Source organism: Notolepis coatsorum, assembly GCF_963971535.1.
Source record: "Notolepis coatsorum genome assembly, chromosome: 19".
Classification (NCBI taxonomy): domain Eukaryota; kingdom Metazoa; phylum Chordata; class Actinopteri; order Aulopiformes; family Paralepididae; genus Notolepis; species Notolepis coatsorum.
Window position 1 is genome coordinate 8,859,318 of NC_140183.1, and position 20,161 is coordinate 8,879,478.

Consider the following 20,161-nt stretch of genomic DNA (forward strand, 5'->3'; position numbering starts at 1 on the left):
GCACTTTGGTTGTCTAAATGTGCTATATAAATAAATGTGATTGATTGATTGATTGATTGATTGATTGCTTGATTGACAGTAAACAGGAGGTCTATTTGTATTAAAAACAATAGATTGTTTTTCATTTAAATGTCTGGAAGAGCTCAAAAAAAATTTCAAATGATATTTCCGTTGCCTTTTTTGAGTTGATTTAAATGTTACTGATTGTGTTAAATGGGCATATAATATCATTTCATATCGATCGCAGGCACCTGAATTGAATCGTATCGTAGCAGACTGTGATATCGGCAAATATCTTATCGTTGTCCAAAGAATCGATATCGTATCGTGATGAAATCATGTACATTTATTTTGTATTATAAATTTGTTTACGTTTAAATATCAACATTATCTGGCAATCCTCAGTGTAGGGCCAATTTGCCTATCTATGCCAGGATACGTCTTTAACGCACTCACAACACTTCGACTTGGGCTGTCTTGTTACTCACTGTTTGATGTTGTTGATTGTTGCTTCTTGATGGGTTCGAAACGGTTGATTTTATGGAAGGAGTTGTGTAAAAGTTTTCTTTCACAACACACACACCTAGGGCTGTCGCGGTAACCGCATCACCGCAGTGTGTCAAGGCACCCGCGGGAGTAGAACAGACAACCGCGTCAACCGTGGGGGGGGGGGGGGGGGGGGGGGAATGGGGCGCCATGTGTCCGTTTTCCAGTAGCATGAGCTAACTTCACGTTTCCATACAGTTTACAACTCACAGATGTAATCAGGATTTATTTTTATATCCCGGACTCTAGCCCCCAATGTATACCTTTTCCTGTATTAATCTGAACCGTAGTAGAGTATAGGGGAGTGTTCTCCTAACACTCTAGGGCCGAAGTGCCGGTCATGTAACGTGCTTATAACTAGCCGGACTTCGGGGTAATTCCCTCTGTAAGGTGTTGACAGTAAACCAGGAAACCGTTCTCTCAAGGACTGGGCGTTTATTTCCGTTTGCAGCTCTGTATTCTTCATGTTAGTGACTAGGGCTGCACGATTAATCGTTTTTTAATCGAAATCGCGATTTGGAATGATGCAATTGTCAAATCGCCAAGCCTGCAATTAATTTTTTTTTTTTTTTTTTTTTTTATTATTATTTTTTTAACCAGGAAGTCCCATTGAGATACAAGATCTCCTTTGCAAGGTAGACCTGGCCAAGATGACAGCAATAACATTTGCAATACATCACACAGCAATAAAATGTGCGATACATCACACAAGAACATAATAAATGTGCATGTATACAATACATCACATGTAAACACAAAGCAGAATAGTCTACATGATAGTAAAAGTGTATAATACAGGGTAATACAGTAATTTTGCAGTTGGGACCCGACTACAGAAAGCAGCAACATTCTTCTTGTAATTTTTTTTTTAAATACGTTATAATCGCATCGCAAATCGCAATCGCAATATCTGTCAGAATAATCGCAATTAGATTATTTCCCAAAATCGTGCAGCCCTATTAGTGACTAACGACTAACGAAGATTGGGTGCTGCCTCTCTCTGCCGTGGTCCCGACGTTAGCTATAGGCTAGCTATCTATAAAGGTGCTCCCATAGTCGAGCGGACTGTACACGGACTGGACTCTGCGGAGGTCCACTGGACTCTTTGAGCTTTCATAGTCGAGCGGATCTCCGCGGACCAATTTCCTACATGTCTCGCGCCAGTTTACACCACGCGCCAGTTTGTGTGACACCAAGTGGGCGCCGCGGACGTCCGCGCGTCAGAAAATAGGAGCTTCGCACTTGGACTCTGCGTTGGGTCTGCTTTGAGTACCCTTTGGGTCAGCTTTGAGCCCGCGGGAGTCTGCTCCGTGTACGGTCCGCTCGACTATGGGAGCACCTTAAGGGTTGGTGTGGTCCCGACGTTAGCTATAGGCTAGCTATCTATAACGTTGGTGTCGTCCCGACGTTAGCTATAGGCTAGCCATCTATAACGTTGATGTGGTCCCGACGTTAGCTATAGGCTAGCAATCTATAACGTTGTGGTGTGGGCCCGACGTTGGCTATAGGCTAGCTATGTATAACGTTGATGTGGTCCCTACGTTAGCTATAGGCTAGCTATCTATAACGTTGTGGTGTGGTCCCGACGTTAGCTATAGGCTAGCTATCTAGAACATTGTGGTGTGGTCCCGACGTTAGCTATAGCTACACACCCCACTCCACCCACTTCAATTTGGCTTCTGCGCTCAGCACTCCACTGAGTCGGCAAACTGTGTTTTTATTGAAAAGGTTAAATATATGTTGGACAAAAACCCATATGTAGGTGCTGTGTTCCTGGATCTTAGAAAGGCTTTTGACACTGTCAACCATCAAGTACTTTTGGCAAAGTTGTCTCATTTCAATTTCTCTGCAGATACAATTCAATGGTTTAAGTCTTACCTAACAAACAGAAAACAATGTGTCATGGTTGATTGTGTCAAATCTCCTTATCTTGACAATCCAGTCGGTGTGCCACAGGGATCGATCCTTGGGCCATTGCTGTTTTCCCTGTACATCAATGACCTGCCGGACATATGCCCTGACTTCAATGTACAGATGTATGCTGACGACGCAGTCATTTTTGTACATGATAAAAAAAACTGACCTGATCTCATGTAACCTCTCAAATGCAATGAACAAGGTCCAACACTGGTTGCAAAACTCATGCCTACTGCTAAATACAAAAAAAACGGTATGCATGATGTTCAGCAAACGACCAGTCAGAATCACAAGATCTAATCTTCCTTTCTAAAACACTTGAACGTGCTGTATCCAACCAACTTACTGCTTATCTCTTACAGAATGACCTCCTAGACCCTAATCAGTCAGGCTTCAGGACTGGTCACTCCACAGAGACAGCCCTCATTGCGGTCACAGAGGCACTTCACTTAGCAAAAGCGAAAGGCCTCTCCTCTGTCCTGATTCTCCTAGATCTATCTGCAGCCTTCGACACAGTCAACCACCAGATCCTCCTCGCGGCCCTCGCAGGAATGGGAGTGGCTGGCTCTGCGCTGACATGGTTGTCATCATACCTCAATGACTGCTCCTACCAAGTGTCATGGAGAGGGACCCTGTCGGCCACTCGCCCCCTGCGGACGGGTGTCCCCCAGGGCTCGGTTTTAGGACCCCTTCTCTTCTCCCTCTACACTAAATCACTGGGTAACATTATCACGTCTCATGGCTTCTCCTACCACTGTTATGCCGACGATACTCAACTCTTCCTCTCCTTCCCTCCCTCAGATATCCACGTCTCTGAGCGGATCTCGGCCTGTCTGTCCGACATCTCCGCCTGGATGACGACCAACCACCTCAAACTGAACCTAAGCAAAACAGAATTGCTCCACCTGCCGGCCAAATCCTCCCCCCTGACCGACCTTTCCATCACAGTCGAGAATGCAGCTGTGACCGTGTCCCCGACCGCCAAGAACCTTGGTGTTGTCCTCGACGACCAGTTGAACTTCTCTCCTCACATCGCAGCGACAACCAGAACCTGCCGATTCCTCCTGAGCAACGTCAGAAGGATCCGCCCCTTCCTGACAAAAGAAGCCACCCAACTCCTCGTCCAATCAACAGTCATCTCCCGCCTCGACTACTGCAACACACTGCTCGCTGGCCTCCCGGCCACTGCCACTAAGCCTCTTCAACTCATTCAGAACGCAGCGGCCCGCCTGATCTCAAACCTACCGAAGTCGGCCCATGTCACCCCACTTCTTAGGGACCTGCACTGGCTCCCCATTGCTGCACGAATCCGCTTCAAGGCCCTCGACCTAGCATACCGTGCGGCAAAGGGAACTGCTCCCGCCTACCTTTGGTCAATGGTCTCTAACTACACACCCTCAAGACCCCTACGCTCTGCATCTTCTGGCCGCCTCAGACCTACTCCTATCCAAGCTCCGGGAGGGTCATCAAATAGAAGTCGCCTATTCTCAGTCCTTGCCCCACAATGGTGGAATGAACTACCCACCCCAGTTAGGACAGCCGAAACACGTCCAATCTTTCGCCGTCGACTAAAGACGCACTTCTTCAACCATTATCTGAATTAAAAAAAGAAAAAAAAATCTAACCCTAACTAACCATACTGTCATGCACTTGTCCTAATAAACTAACCTACACTGTAGCACTGTGTTTCTGGGGGGGGGAGGAACTGGAATTGGTTTCCCATTTCAAGTACCTCTGCATCATCTTGGACTCTAACCTATCCTTTAAGAAACATGTCAAAAAAGTGAAACGCACAATTAATTTAAATTTCGTTAATTTTATACAAATCCGGCCTTTTTTAACAGTTGATGCTGCAAAAATGTATCTTCATTGCATGATATTCTCACATGTTGAATACTGCTTCACAAACTGGTCATTTGCTGGTGTCACTGTCATGAAACACATCGAACAGCTTTATCATAGAGCCATCAAGGTATTTGCAAGGAAACCATTGGCATACCACCATTGCAATATTTTGAAACAATATAGCTTTTTGAGCTTTGAAAATTTCAAAGTCTTAAAAAGCTCTCGTTTCATCTACAAATGCTTACATGGACTAGCTCCCCCTCCTGTACACTGGACTCTGCACCAGGTCAGACACCAGAGGTGACTGCATGGTCCAAAGTAGACTGACCACGTTTGGCCAAAACGTCCTGTCCATAAAAGGCAGTCAAACATGGAACAGTCTCCCCATTTCCAGAAGGGAAAGCCCCACCCTTGCTTCTTTTAGAGGGCAACTAAAAAAATGGCTGAAGTCCAACCAGTCATGTGAACACATGTGACATGCTGTTATGTATTTGTACATTTTTTTTACATTTTTTATGTGTCCTGTTTTTATGTATTTGTACATTTCTTACTGTTTCTATGAGTCCTGTTTTTATGTTTGGGACAACAGATGGAAATTAGCCTCATGCTAAATCCGGCAATTTTTACACTCCACAGTGTTCATTAATTTTGCATTGTCCCGTCCAAATAAACAAATAAAATAAATAAATAAAATAGGCTAGCTATTTATAACGTTGTGGTGTGGTCCCGACGTTAGCTATAGGCTAGCTATCTATAACGTTGTGGTGTGGTCCCGACATTAGCTATAGGCTAGCTATCTATAACGTTGTGGTGTGGTCCCGACTGTGGCGGGGACGGCGGAGAGAGGCAGCACTTAGTTTCCCCCAATGATGAACAATGATGACACAAGTTGTGATATTTAACTAGCTATGTATGTGCATTCAAATTCACTAACGTTAAAATAGTGTTATAATAACGTTAAATGTTTGCTCAAATAACGTTAGTTTTAAGTTGGAGAAGGGCATATATATCCCACAATGTATCACTCTTAAAGGAGCAGGCAACACCCTACTACTTTTATCACATTTCAGAACGTTGAGGGACAAATGGATAGATTATCAAACATGTTTAAAATAGTTTCGGGAGTCCTACGACCTTAGCATTTTTTTCTAATCACGATCGCGGGTAAACTTGCATGTCTTAATAATAAAAAATATATATATACAGGTATATAAAAAAAATAATAATTTAAAAAATTTTAACTTTTTTCTTTTTTATAGAAGTGTGGTACCACCGCATCCCGCGGTGATTAGCCACACACACAACCGCGGTGAGAAAATGTCATACACAATGTCATACACAAATGTCAAACAGCCCTACACACACACCCCCCCCACACACGGCTGAGAAAATGCCAGCCAAAATCCTCAGCAACTTCTATAGAAGTACGGTTGAGTGTCCTCAGCAGCTCAATCACAGTCTGGTATGAAACTGCACTGCTGAGGACAGGAAGGCACTCCAGCGAGTGATTAAAACTGCTCAGTACATCTGAGGAGCAGCCTTCCCCTCACTACAGGACATTTACTCTACCGGGGCCACCAGGAGAGCACAAAACATTAAGGACAGTACACACCCCCAGCACAGAGTCTTCAATCTCCTGCCACCTGAAATCCAGGACTTTTTTTAAACTGTGATCCAGGCAGACACTCTGACACGACTGCTGCTGTGAGCTCACTGTCACCCTTCCCCCGACCTGTCAATCACTAAAGACACTTTTAAATGCTGCTGTGACCCATTGTCACCTCCATATTTATATTTGTAAACACTACTGGATCCTACACTGTGAATCGGAACGTGCAATAACGTCAATGTACTGTGTGATTTTGTGTGAAGGGCGGACTAGCAAAGTACGATTTTCATTGTACGGCAAACTGTCTGTTCTTGATTCTTTAAGCCTGAGTGGTCCGGTACCGGTACAAAATTAATTTCAGATTATTAATATGATATTCAATATGCATTATTCATTCATTTCCAATTAATACAATCCGTATGAATTAACCTCTCTGCCTAAAAGTACATACCCAAGTAAATGGAAGATTGCTCCACTTCTACAAGGTCCATGTGCATGTTCCTGGTATCTAGGGACATAGATGGACCTCAGGGAATGTATTCCCAGTGTCAGAAATATTGTGTCTGTTACTGTGCTTGAGTAAATTGTAATGAACCAAAGGAGAATAGACATTCTTTTATAAAGATGTTTAATTCACTTTGAAGGTGAATAACATTGACCAGACGTGAAAAATGCAGGTGCTCATTCAGCACCTTCTTGAGATCAAGTGTACAAAAAAGAAATAAAAAGGTAAATGAATGAAGGGAAGATGATTTACAGGTTTTTTTGTAGTATACAGTACTGAATTGTGCATGTAATTTGGAATATGAATATAGAATATCAGGTCTATAAATGACCTTATTATGGCCACGTCATACATCTATGGATTGGGCCATATCTCCTCTTTCCAAAGGCAGAGTTCAATCTAGATTTAGTACCACCAGGCGCCCTTAACAGGGCAGCAAAGACTACTGTAAGTACAGTTACTTTTTTGTAATGACAAATTCTCCTCCATTTTCCATCAGATTTTGGCAGTCCGGTAGAGAGAGAGAGAGGAAGAATGGGAGACAGAGCAGGGGAAGATATTCAGCAAAGAACTCTGGGTCCGGGAATCGAACCCGGGTCGGCCGTGCCGTGACGCAGCACGTTATGAATTGAAAATGGGGGACCCTGATGTAAACAAGACGAAAGTCTTTCTCTGGTCTGCATCCCCTTAACAATTGTGTGTATTGAGCTGTACTGTATTGTACCCATTCTGCAATCTGTTAATAAAGTTTTCAATCAATCAATCAATCACGTGGTTCGCCACTTGGGTGCCCCGGTATTCTATATTCATTTTTCAAATTGCATGTGTCCGGATGGCAAAATCCAGTACTGTATCTACAAAAAACCCTGTAAATCATCTGCCCTTTATTCATTTGCTTAGATTTGTTGTACACTTGATCTCAAGAAGGTGCTGAATGAGCTCAGTGGCCATTTTTCACATCTGGTCAATGTTAGCATGGTGTTATTCACCTTCAAAGTGAATTAAACATTTTTATAAATAATGTATATTCTCCTTTGGTTCATTACAATTGACTCAAGCATAGTAACAGACACAATCTTTCTGACACTGGGAATACATTCCCTGAGGTCCATAGATGCCCTCCCATAGATACCAAGAACATGCAAATGTACCTTGTAGAAGTGGAGCAATCTTTCTTTTACTAGGGTATGTACTTTTAGGCGAATTTAGAGAGTCTGGCTTAAGAGGTTAAAGTCAACACTTATAAAGTCATAATGTTTACAGATTAAAGTCAACATTTCCATACTTGTTTCCATGCAGTCCAAACAGCTCTGCTCCTGGTCCAGCTGTGGCGGTTTCATGCAGTCCACCAAACAGACAGACAGTTCTCTCAAACCAAGGTGTGAGAGGCTATGAGGGGTGGTCATATTCAGACGACTCTTGGGGGAAAGTAAGGAAAGAAATATCAGTACATTGTACATTCATCCTAACAAACAAAGGTCTAACTTTTCAGTTGAAATTCATCAGGAACACAGAAAGCCAAGCAAGAACCATCAGTCCTTAACCAGATATACAGGTAGCTCTCTTTTCCTAGGCTAACAAATTGGAAAGGAGGGAAATCCTGACAGGAAGTATTTCATAAGAACTGAAAAACACATGGGTGTATATATAGACAGATGCACTGCTATAGTTCTGATCTATGCATATAAGCCTATGATTGATATTGCATTTCATTTGATGGCCAAAACATCTGATTGGTTATTGATAGGGATGTCCGATGTTATCGGCCTACCGATATTATCGGCCGATATCGGCATTCAAATGTGATATCGGAAAATATCGGTATCGGTTTTCAAATTTTTAACATTTCTATAACCTTTATTTACCCAGGCAAGCAAGTAAGAACAAATTCTGATTTTATTTATTGTCAAAAGTATGCAGTAATGTAAAAGTAATGTTGTGTTAATTCCACAACAAGAGATATGTAATGTTAATTACCTGAAATTATTCCATTTTTTGGGGGGGGGGAGGGAACCCTGCATATATTGGTATCGGAAATTAAGAGTTGGACAATATCGGTATCGGTAAAAAAGCCAATATCGAGCATCCCTAGTTATTGATGCAGGCAGCTGTTGTTTTTGGCCAATCAGATGTTTTCAGTGGTGTTTCCAGGGTCACATTGGAAAAACTAAGACCACATCCTCGTCAGAAAGTACACCAAATTAAATGAAAATACAACTAAATTTAATATCATGGATATCTACAGAAGATTGAAAAATTATTGTTTGGTAAACTGTAAATAATACAACTTTACCATGGACTCCTAAACCAAGCTAAACTAGGATAATGTATGTCAGATAAACAGATGAGAAACACTGCTAAGCTAACGTTAGTTCTGGCTTTTGCTAATGAAGGGCTCATATCCGAGGCTGCCGCGGCTAATAATAATAACACTAATAATAATATAAAATAACAGCCATGAATGTTCACCACAGATAATCCAATATCAGTTGGATAACAGATTTCTACCACTACTGAACAAGCCTGGATCACCGTCAGATCCTCCTCACCTCCTCACCGCTCTGTAAGGACAGGAGCGCTTTTCAAAACACCAGGCCACAGCAACAGCAAGCTGGCACTTTTTTTTGGAATTCGAAGCTTCGGGGCCGAGATTCGATTTTAATTCGAAGCTTCGAGATAAAAGAAAATATATATATTTTTTTAATAATCGAATTTTATTTTCATATTCAATCCCATGCCCATCGAACGAAGCTTCGAAGTATTTAAGACAGCCCTAGTGTATACGGTTTAATTTATTAAAATTGTATATTCAGATTACATTTGTTTATTGCCTATATTTATTGCTCTCCTATTACCCTGACCATCCCGATCCAACCTCTCCAGCTGGCCCCAGGTTAGCCCCTTTCGTGACTGTGATGCAACCCTTGTTTGAATACGCAGTCACTGGCTCCCACGTTACTAGCCATGTTAATGTGCGCCTCAAGCACTGCTTAAAAGCGAGCGGTGGGTCCAGAATACAAATTTCAAAAGGTACCCACCGTTGCATTAGGGTTTCACACACACGCGGTGGGGTTTGAAAGCTCGGCGTTGCTAATAAACATTTTTAAAAAAATTATAAACTGGTCAACACTGGCTGTACTTCCGTATTTGGCTGCCTGGTGCGCCATCACAGCGCATGCGCATCATGCACCCAACGCCGGAAATACAGCCGTTTTGAGCAGTGTTGACCAGTTTATAAAAAAAAATTAAACTGTTTATTAGCAACGCCGAGCTTTCAAACCCCGCCGCGTGTGTGTGTGAAACCCTAATGCAACGGTGGGTACCTTTGAAATTTGTATTCTGGACCCACCGCTCGCTTTTAAGCAGTGCTTGAGGCGCACATTAACATGGCTAGTAACGTGGGAGCCAGTGACTGCGTATTCAAACAAGGGTTGCATCACAGTCACAAAAGGGGCTAGCCCCAGGTGTGTCCCATCGGGATGCCTATATTCGAAACCCAAACGGTTCATGCTTTCCCGTTCGCATTTTGCGCTCCGATTGGCCACTGATGTTTCTCGCCGCACCAATCGTGTGACGGCAAGTTCTTTCGCCAGTTAAGCTTAGGCACTCTTTCGAAGTTGGTTAAGGTTAGAGTTTGTGTTAAGAGCAGGGCGATAGAACGCCAGCCCTGATTCCAAACTCTAACCTTAACCAACTTCGAAAGAGTCGCCTAAGCTTAACCAGTGATAAACTAGGCGTTAGGTAGTTTGCTGCTGGTCGCGGCGGAAATGGGCGCGTCACGTGATTGGGCGCACATGTCACATGACCAGAAACGTCCGTGGCCAATCAGATTAGCAAAACGCATGAACCGTTTGGGTTTCGAATAGACGCCATCGGGCCTATGCCCCAAACGGGGTAAGAGGCGTAAGTAAGTAATTACCCTGACCATAACTGTACCCCCTGCTGCTATGACGAGTGAATCTCCCCAAGTAGATCACTAAAGGAATCTCCTGTCTAGTCCGCGTTATATTTTTTCGTAGCTGCATTTTGCGGAGACGCTCTCTGATTGGCCACTGACTGACTCTCTCTGATTGGCCACTGACATGTGCGCCCAATCGCGTGATGAGCTGTGTCTTTGCCCATTTCCGGGTCTAACAGCCTGCAAACTACCTAACGCTTTATCACTGGTTAAGCTTAGGCGACTCTTTCGAAGTTGGAAAACTCCAACATTTTGGGAAATTAGCTTATTTAACATCTTCCCTGGAGTTAGACAAGAAGATACATACCTTTTTTGTCTCTGTGCATGCATTAGGCTTAGGGAACAGCCGCTCCGTTAGCGTAGCTTAGCTTCATCACTGGAAGTGGGGGAGAGTTAGAGCCTGACGTTCCCTACAGTGCCCTACAGTCACGAAATACACTCCAAATACAACTCCAAAACGTTCCTATAAACATGTTGTGACCTGTGTATTTACCACGTGGAGAAATAAAAAATAATTGAATTACGTTTTCTAAGCAAATATACTCTGAACTATTTTTTGCCTAACCACTCGTCTCTGGGCGCAGTCAGTGATTTCTACGTGAAGCTGTGTTTGTTGACACTCATTAATTCAAAGGATCCGAACCGATTGAAGTTTATGGATACCATTACTTAAAATCCTCTTACCTTGACGATTAAAAGCCTCCCCAATTTAGAAAACAGTATTCCAATGGCTGGTCTTGATAGGCTGCTAGCTAACGGAGCTAACCGGACACTAAAGCTAACCGGACACTAAAGCAAATATAATGACTTCCTTTCTGGGGGGTTTCAAAATAAAAGAGCGACGTCTATAGCAGGGAACAAAATAAGTACCAGCCAACCGCCAATGGCTGGTAAAAAATCTGCCTGGCTGGTAGTTTTTAAAATCTACCAGCCAAATGGCTGGTAAGTCAAAAAGTTAAGTTTGTTCCCTGAGAGCAGAGCTACACAGCAGTGCGCCTATTTTGCGAGCCGAAATAAGTCTGTGGTTTTTTCTTCTTCTCACAACGGGTCAAATGCATCTAACATGCATTGCATCGTCGCCATTCCTTTATGCCCACATCGCCCGAAATGAATTTTATGTTAGCGTAAGCTAACAAGCTAATCCTGTTCAGCGGCAGAGCCATAGAGAACAGCAGACAGTGTGGACTGGGGAAAGGGAAATGGGGGGGGGGGCACTCTCCCTTTCTCTGTGTGTGTGCGTGCGTTTGGAAAGACGATGAAGTCACTAGCCAGGACTCAGGAGAGGAGTATATTGTAGTAAACTGAGGATTACTGAGGATGCACAGATAATGTTGATATTCAAATATAAAAAGGTTTCGAGAGGAGTGGAAGTTTGAAGACAGACTAGACTACAATATGATGCGGGGGTGAGGGCGGCTAGGTGGTGTAGTGGGCAAGGCACTCGCCAACCAATGTGGAGACGCTGGGTTTGCGTGTTCGAATCCAGCTCTCCACATTGTTTTCAGTTTAGCTGGTCGTCCGCAGTAATACACATTGGCCGTATTACGGGGAGGGAAACTGAAGGGTGGGGATTGGGTGTTGTGGACCGCGTCTCCTACAGGTCGGTTGGTGCGCCTGCGCAGTAGAATCAGGAAGTGTCGGGGGCAGCGTGAGCCTCCCACGCGTTACTCCTCGCCACTGAGAGATCGAGCTGCGCAGGTGAAAAGATGCGACTGCTGTTACCTCAAGTACCGGAGGGGACTTGTGCTATGTATGACTTAGTCCACATTGCAGCCGGCTTGTGGGAGGCAAGAAACAGCGTTCATGACAGGGGAGGGTTGAATTGGATGATACGAAATTGGGATGGGAGAAAAACATAGAAAATGGGAGAAAAAGTGGATCAAAAAAAAATATGATGCGGGGGTGGTGAGTTGAAACAGTGTGTGTGTGTCCGACCCCACTTCTATGTTTCAATAAATTATTTGCATTTAAAACTATTAACGCTGACTCATTCCTTCAGTCCACTCAAAATTATGCTAATATTCCTTATGTTGTTTATGATATTAATTGAAAATAGCATATGAGAGTATTATATAGTAATAATAACACATGGCGATATACTAAAAAGCTATTTTTAATTTTTGGCTGGTAAAAAATCTGCCTGGCTGGTAGTTTTTAAAATCTACCAGCCAAATGGCTGGTAAGTCAAAAAGTTAATTTTGTTCCCTGGTCTATAGCAGCGGAATACGTTTATTTTGTACATTATCTAACGTTAACACGAACCTAAACTAACGTTACAACTAACCTAAAGTTAGTTTAGGTTCGTGTTAACGTTAGATAATGTACAAAATAAACGTATTCCGCTGCTATAGACGTCGCATGTTTACAGGAACGTTTTGGAGTTGTATTTGGAGTGTATTTCGTGACTGTAGGGTACTGTAGGGAACGTCAGGCTCTAACTCTGCCACACTTCCAGTGATGAAGCTAAGCTACGCTAACGGAGTGACTGTTCCCTAAGCCTAATGCATGCACAGAGACAAAAAAGGTATGCATCTTCTTGTCTAACTCCAGGGAAGATTTTAAATAAGCTAATTTCCCAAAATGTTGGAGTTTTCCTTTAAGGTTAGAGTTTGGAATCAGGGCTGGTGTTCTATCGCCCTGCTCTAAGACAAACTCTAACCTTAAAGGCCAACTTGCAGGTTAAACCCTACTCTGCAATTATGGGTAGTTTACATCATTGGTATCTAATTTGATTATTTATTTTTTTCCATTTGACGCCGGAAATGCCACTCAGAAAAGGTTAAAAAAGGTCCACGCACGAATAACATGCACGGAGCGAATCAAAAAGCTTATCAGACGGGAGCACGGCCGTGACGTCACTTCAGGAAACGTATGCCCGTCCGGTAGGGGTGGGACGATACATCGATCCAGATCGATACATCGATGTAATTATCAACGATCGAATCGGATCGATGCGATGTAATAAGATCGATTCATATCGATACTCTTATTTTGAAAATCCTGTGGCGAGTCTCATAACTGATTGTGTTAAATGGGCATATGATATCATCTCATATCGATCGCAGGCACCTGAATCTAATCGTATCATATTGTATCGTGAGAGACTTTGTGATATCGGCAAATATCGTATCGTTGTCCAAAGAATCGATATTGTATCGTATCATGATGAAACTGGTGATTCCCACCCCTACCGTCCGGATCATAGTACTACTGGCTTATGGCTATATGGCTCCTGCTAACATTAGCATTATGTCTACTGTCGTGAACCATTTTAAATCGGGCCATGCAAAAGAGTTTGGGGAACGAGTAAAATGTGCAGGTCCTCTTCTCAGACCTGTGCACTGCACACACATCATGCCGGCTAGCAAGCTACACGTCCCGGCATGTTGATACGATAGTAGCCCCTTTAGCCCCACTCGGTGCATCAGTCACAATAGCTATGAGCTAACTAACGTTACAAGCTCAAACACCTTATAACTACTACTATTGTCGTGTCCTTAAGTTCCCTGGCAGAATACTTGTGAGGACAAATGTATACAAAGAGGGGAGAACCATTTTAAATCGGGCATTCATGCCGGCTAGCAAGCTATGCGTCACGGCATGTTGATAAGCATGAACCGGTTGGAATTCGAATAGACGCAGCCCCACTCGGTGCATCAGTCACAATAGCTATGAGCTAACTAATGTTACAAGCTCAAATACCTTATAACTACTACTATTGTCGTGTCCATAAGTTCCCTGGCAGAATACTTGTGAGGACAAAGGTATACAAGAGGAGAGAACCATTTTAAATCTGGCATTGTTATGAGTTTCGAGAATTCTGGCTACCAAGCTAAGCTACGTTAGCTAACTTAGCTAGCTACTAACGTTATATACACAATATGTACATTGACACAATGATTTACATTATTACAAATATGGTAACGTGGTTGTGGCTTTTACAAATAGTGGTTCGCTTTAGAGATGAATGGCTATGATCACGGAGCAATAGTGTTAGTGAAACAGATACATTTTCATTCATCACTCCTCGGCTAGTAGTAGCAAGGCTCTCTGCTTCTGCCACTAGCTGTGTGTGAGTCTCAGAGCCCCTCGCTGCCCTGCACCTGACGTGACGTCAGCATTAAGATGACACACGCACTTTATTGATCCATGCAATAAAATATGCATGTGCGTGGAGGTTGTGGTTTGGTCGACAAAATGTTTGATAAAAAGGCTAAAACTGGGTCAATTTCGATACTTTTCCCCCCCTCTTCATGAAAGTCAGCGTTGGCCTAGTCACATTGTTTATTGAACAAAAATACAACCTGCAAGTTGGCCTTTAACCAACTTCGAAAGAGTGCCTAAGCTTAACCGGTGTAGAAACAGGCGTCACACGATTGGGCGCACACAGGGAGCTAAATTAACTTTTTGACTCACCGGCCAGTGGCGGGTAGATGGGAAGAATCTACCCGCCAAGCATATTTCTTACCCGCCAACTTTTTTTTGATAAATTTATTTGTATTATTATTTTATATAGATTTTTTTTTAATAAAATATATATATTATATAATCATACTTGTGATTGTGTTATCTGCGAGACATCGCCACCTCGCTGTCTGCAAACAGCTCCACTGTCTGTGTGTATACTCGAGTGGCCTCCAGCTCCAGCAAGGATTCTCCGGGGGTGCAGCTGGACCCTAAACGCTACATTCAGCATGCAAAAGAATTCTCCGGCGCTGCACCTGGACCCTAGTCAGCAGCCCTCACTCATGCGATGTAAACCAGGGACTCGAATACGCATGTTGTTGTTGTAGGACATTGATGCCAAGAGCTATCTGTAGCTACTGCTGGATGGCGTTGGGACAACGCCTCAGTGAACTATTTAGTTTACTGCGACATTTCGTAGTGACTAGTTACCTAGCCAACAGAGGTATTATGCACTGGACTATTGCTGGAGGATTTGTTGATGTCGGGAGCTATCCGTAGCTAGCCGGCTGGATAACGTTACACAATGCCTTGTGTATTAAACTAAGTGAATAGTTGACTGGGTCATTTTGTAACGGTAGCTAACGTTATCTCACGAAGGTCCCACACTGACTAGACTAACGTCACGGTGAGGCAATAGCCTCTGTTTACATGCAGGCATACAGGGGTAGGAGCAGCAGCAGCAGTGCTAACTAACGTCACGGTGACTCTGAGGCAATAGCCTCTGTTTACATGCAGGCATACAGAAACAGGTGGGGAGGGGGTAGCAGCAGCAGTGCGCGGTGCGCGCTTCATGTCTGTGCTGAGACAGCGAGTGAGAACTCCGCTAAAGAATTGGATCATGATTTTCGGTTTTCACATGACTATTTGATTGCCCGTCACACGGCGCTCAGACGTCTCAGTGGGAGGCGCCAAACGTAAAAACTGAGCGCAAATGGCAGGTGGCGCTCTCTAGTTTCGGTCCCTGGGCGCACATGTCACATGAAGTTAGGGCTGGGCGATATGGCCTGCCCTAAATATGATATCACGATATTTTCTGACCTTTCGGCGATACACGATACACATCACAATGTTTTTCTTTTTCCCCCCAAACAATTCATTATGAGGCTTACCAAGACAGCCCAAGACTTGGGCTGTGGAACTGAAAGCTAGGCGCAACGCGATTGGGCGCAAACCGAACGCGGAAGGACAACCATAGATATATATAGAACACTAGATAGCTTGCCCGCGCTGCCGGCCAATGGAGAGCGACGTCACTGAACCGCCGCCATCTTGTGAGGGTCAGCCCTGAGTGAGAGTGAGTGAGCTGCACAGACAAAAATACTCATAACTCGCTGAAATATTGACGGATTTACAAACGGTTTAGTTTATTACAAGCATTATTAACGTGGCTATGATTCAAGCGGTTTGAAAAAAAAACATCTTTAATTTTTTTTTATACGTATGCAGTATCATAACTACATCTTTGATGTTTATAGCAAACCAACCCGTTTGTAAATCCGTCAATATTTCAGCGAGTTATGAGTATTTTTGTCTGTGCAGCTCACTCACTCTCACTCAAGGCTGCGTCTCTACATTTCGTAGCTCCATTTCTGCAGACCCCTCTCTGATTGGCCCACGCCTGTTTCTACACTGGTTAAGCTTAGGCACTCTTTCGAAGTTGGTTAAGGTTAGAGTTTGTCTTAGAGCGTGACGGCAAGTTCTTTCGACGGTTAAGCTTAGGCACTCTTTCGAAGTTGGTTAAGGTTAGAGTTTGTCTTAGAGCATGGCGATAGAACACCAGGTAGTTTGCAGGCTGTTCGACGCGGAAATGTGAAAGACACAGCTCGTCACGCGATTGGGCAACAGTGGCCAATCAGAGAGGGGTCTGCAGAAATGGAGCTACGAAATGTAGAGACGCCTCAAGGCTAGGGATGGGTACCGAATTCGGTACTTTTGAGGTACCGAACCGAAACACGTCGGTACTACCGAGTATCGAATCAAGTGAGAAACCGAAAAAAAAATAAAAAAAAAATAAAAAAATAAAAATTTTATTAATTTTTTTTTTTTTTAACTTTTTTTTTCATGTCAACGTTCACACGCACAATATATGCTTACCTAGGATTTGACTTGATTCAACAACAAAGCAGTCGGAGCAATGACAAGCCGAAAACTGTCGAAATTGTAGTTATTTGAAGTTTGGATTTTTTTTTACGACTGAGGTAGGTAAATAAAATTTCGACAGTTTTCGGCTTGTCATTGCTCCGACTGCTTTGTTGTTGAATCAAGTCAAATCCTAGGTAAGCATATATTGTGCGTGTGAACGTTGACATGAAAAGAAAAAAGTAAAAAAAAAAAAAAAAAAAAAAAAAAAAAAAAAAAAAAAAAATTATTATTATTATTATTTTTTTTTTTTTTTAAAGTACCGAAAAAAGGTACCGTTGGGTACCGGTATCGATTCACAGGTACCGGTACCGGTACCGGTATCGGTTCAAATGTGAAAGGTACCCATCCCTACTCAAGGCTGACCCTCACAAGATGGCGGCGGTTCAGTGACGCTGGTTGATTGATTGATTGAAAACTTTATTAACAGATTGCAGAATGGGTACAATACAGTACTTAAGCATTACATCACACGCAGGAGTGGTTTGTGACCAATAAACCATGCCTAGGGGTGGTTGTTAGGCCCGAGGCGCAGCCGAGGGTCGTTAGACCCCCCTAGGCATGGTTTATTGGTCACAAATCACGACTGCACGTGGTGTAAAGCTTTTATACAACTGCCAGATTCATCCAACCTTATTTCTATACAATAAACACACATTAATCGAAGATTTATTGAAAAAACCATCCGCCAGAAAAAGTAGTTCCCACAACTCCATGTGGAAGCAGCTTGAAGTGCATCCAACCAAACTAACACATCCAACTGTGTATTATTGGAATGATTGAGAGAAGTTGCCTCATGTGGAAGCAGCTTGAAGTGCATCCAACCAACTAACACATCCAACTGTGTATTATTGGAATGATTGATTGAAAATTTATTAAAACGTTTTCTTTGCCCTATAGGAAAAAAACGTTTTCTTCGCCCTATTTTTTTATTTATTTCTTTTAGCCTAAACTTAACCAGTTGGAAACCAGGGGTACAGTAATAAAATTAGCAATCAATCAATCAATCAATTCAATAGACCATGCTCACTTAAAACAGCGCTGCTTCTCTCTCAGTCTGACTCCCCCGCTGTTGCAGACAGGAGTGTATGTGTGTGTGTGTGCGTGTGTGTGTGTGTGTGTGTCACAGTGTGTGTGTGCGTGTGTGTGTGTGTGTGTGTGTGTGTGTGTGTGTGTGTGTGTGTGTGTATGTGTGTGTGTGTGTTTGTGGGTACGCCAGCGTCGGACAGTGTGAGAGAGAACGCTGCAAGAAAGTAGGAAGGAAGAAATTTAAATCAATCAATTAATCTATCAATCAATCCGCCAGCGTCGGACAGTGTGAGAGAGAACGCTGCAGTCGGAAAGTAGGAAGGAAGAAATTTAAATCAATCAATTAATCTATCAATCAATCCGCGATTTTTCTTTTGTTCTAGATTGAGTCAAGACCCATCAATTACATCATCCAACATTGTTTAAAATACTAACACGTTCCCCTTGACAGAATCGCTTTATATTTAGTCGTTATGACGCTATCAACATATCCATTTGTTAAAGATTATTGTCCGCCATCTTGTTTTTTCCGACGGAGTGATCCGGCGGAGTGATGTGATTCGGTGGTGGGCGGGTCCTGGGACCAGGAGCGTGGATTATGAAGGATACATACGTGTAAATGGACTGTTTCAGCCAATCAGAATAGAGAAATTTGCATGCCGTTGTATAAAGCTCAATACACACAATTGTTAAGGGGATGCAGACCAGAGAAAGACTTTCGTCTTGTTTACATCAGGGTCCCCCATTTTCAATTCATCAGGACATATATGACATACATGACATACAGATAGTCAGTACTGCTACATCTATACATTTATGACATACCAGATTTGCAAATACAGTACTGTTTGTGATACAGAAGGAGTCAAGAAAAGGGAGTATATACATTTGACGTAGAAACTGTACATTGGAGGAGGTTGGATGGGGTTGTGTGGGGGGGGTTGGGTACATTGGGATATTGACAACCATACTGGGTAATTTACATTGGAGGTGGTTGGGGGGGGGGGGAAACACTGTATAAACAAGCAAAACTGTACATTGAGGGGGGGGGGGGGCACACTGTACAAACAAGCAAAATTGTACATTGGACTATTGACAAAACCATACTAGGTAAATTACTGTACATTGGAGGGGGTTGGGTTAGGACATTTACAGGGGCCAGTTTTGAATTGGTGACTCCGCCTTAAGCTATCTAGTGTTCTATATATATATCTATGAGGACAACCACCTTGGGGAAAGTATTCACGCATCCAGTCCAGAGGAGAGAATGTTTTCCACTCTGCGTGGAGAGAACTGTTTGCTGCTCTCTCCTCCATCCCAACCTCATCCTAGAAGCATTAGCATAGCCTCTCAAGTAAAGCCCAAACAGTGGCTGAAATGCTCAACAGTTGAGATGTTCGGTCATTATTAGTAACGAGCTGAATAAACGCACATTTCTCTCTATACATAGAGTCGCACCAGTTTCTGACCAAACGTCACATATTCTCACAATCTCAGTAGTCTATTAGCATAGCAGCTTAGCTTGTTAGCTGCTCCAGCTAACTTACCTCTGGTCAAGGCCCAGTCTGGTGGAAAAGTGGCAGAAACGCCCAACAGTCTGATCAGATGTGCGGTCAGTAGATGAATACAAGCAGATTTTACTGTCAGTAGATGAATACAAGCAGATTTTACTGTAACAAAACGGAGAGGTCGACCGTCGACATGAACCGAATGTACCTTTGTTTACCTGAACGACGAGACTCCAGAAACTACGTCAGAGAGGAGGAGGAGTTAGCAGCTACTCCCGCCGCCAGAAGCGTTATTTCTTTCCGTAGCCGCATTTTGCGGAGACGCTCTCTGATTGGCCACTGACGTTTCTGGTGCGCCCAATCGTGTGACGCCTGTTTCTACACCGGTTAAGCTTATGTCGCGTTCACGTTACGTGGGAAGAAGCGGAAGAACCAGAGGACAACTCGTTGCTACCATAGATATATATAGAACACTAGATAGCTTGCCCGCGCTGCAGGCCAATGGAGAGCGACGTCACTGAACCGCCGCCATCTTGGGAGGGTCAGCCTTGAGTGAGAGTGAGTGAGCTGCACAGACAAAAATACTCATAACTCGCTGAAATATTGACGGATTTACAAACGGTTTGGTTTATTACAAG

General features: G+C 43.2%; 1 long non-coding RNA gene across 1 annotated transcript in view; it reads right to left on the reverse strand.

Moving 5' to 3' along the window:
* LOC311246181 overlaps positions 1 to 19,713 on the reverse strand; it is a 38,465-nt gene extending 18,752 nt beyond the window's left edge. The window contains exons 1-2 of the long non-coding RNA XR_014620784.1: positions 19,563 to 19,713; positions 7,708 to 7,840 (exon numbers count right to left, since the gene is read on the reverse strand). This is a non-coding gene — a long non-coding RNA (uncharacterized lncRNA). The remainder of the gene's footprint in view (positions 1 to 7,707; positions 7,841 to 19,562) is intronic.
* Between the last annotated feature and the right edge of the window lie 448 nt (positions 19,714 to 20,161).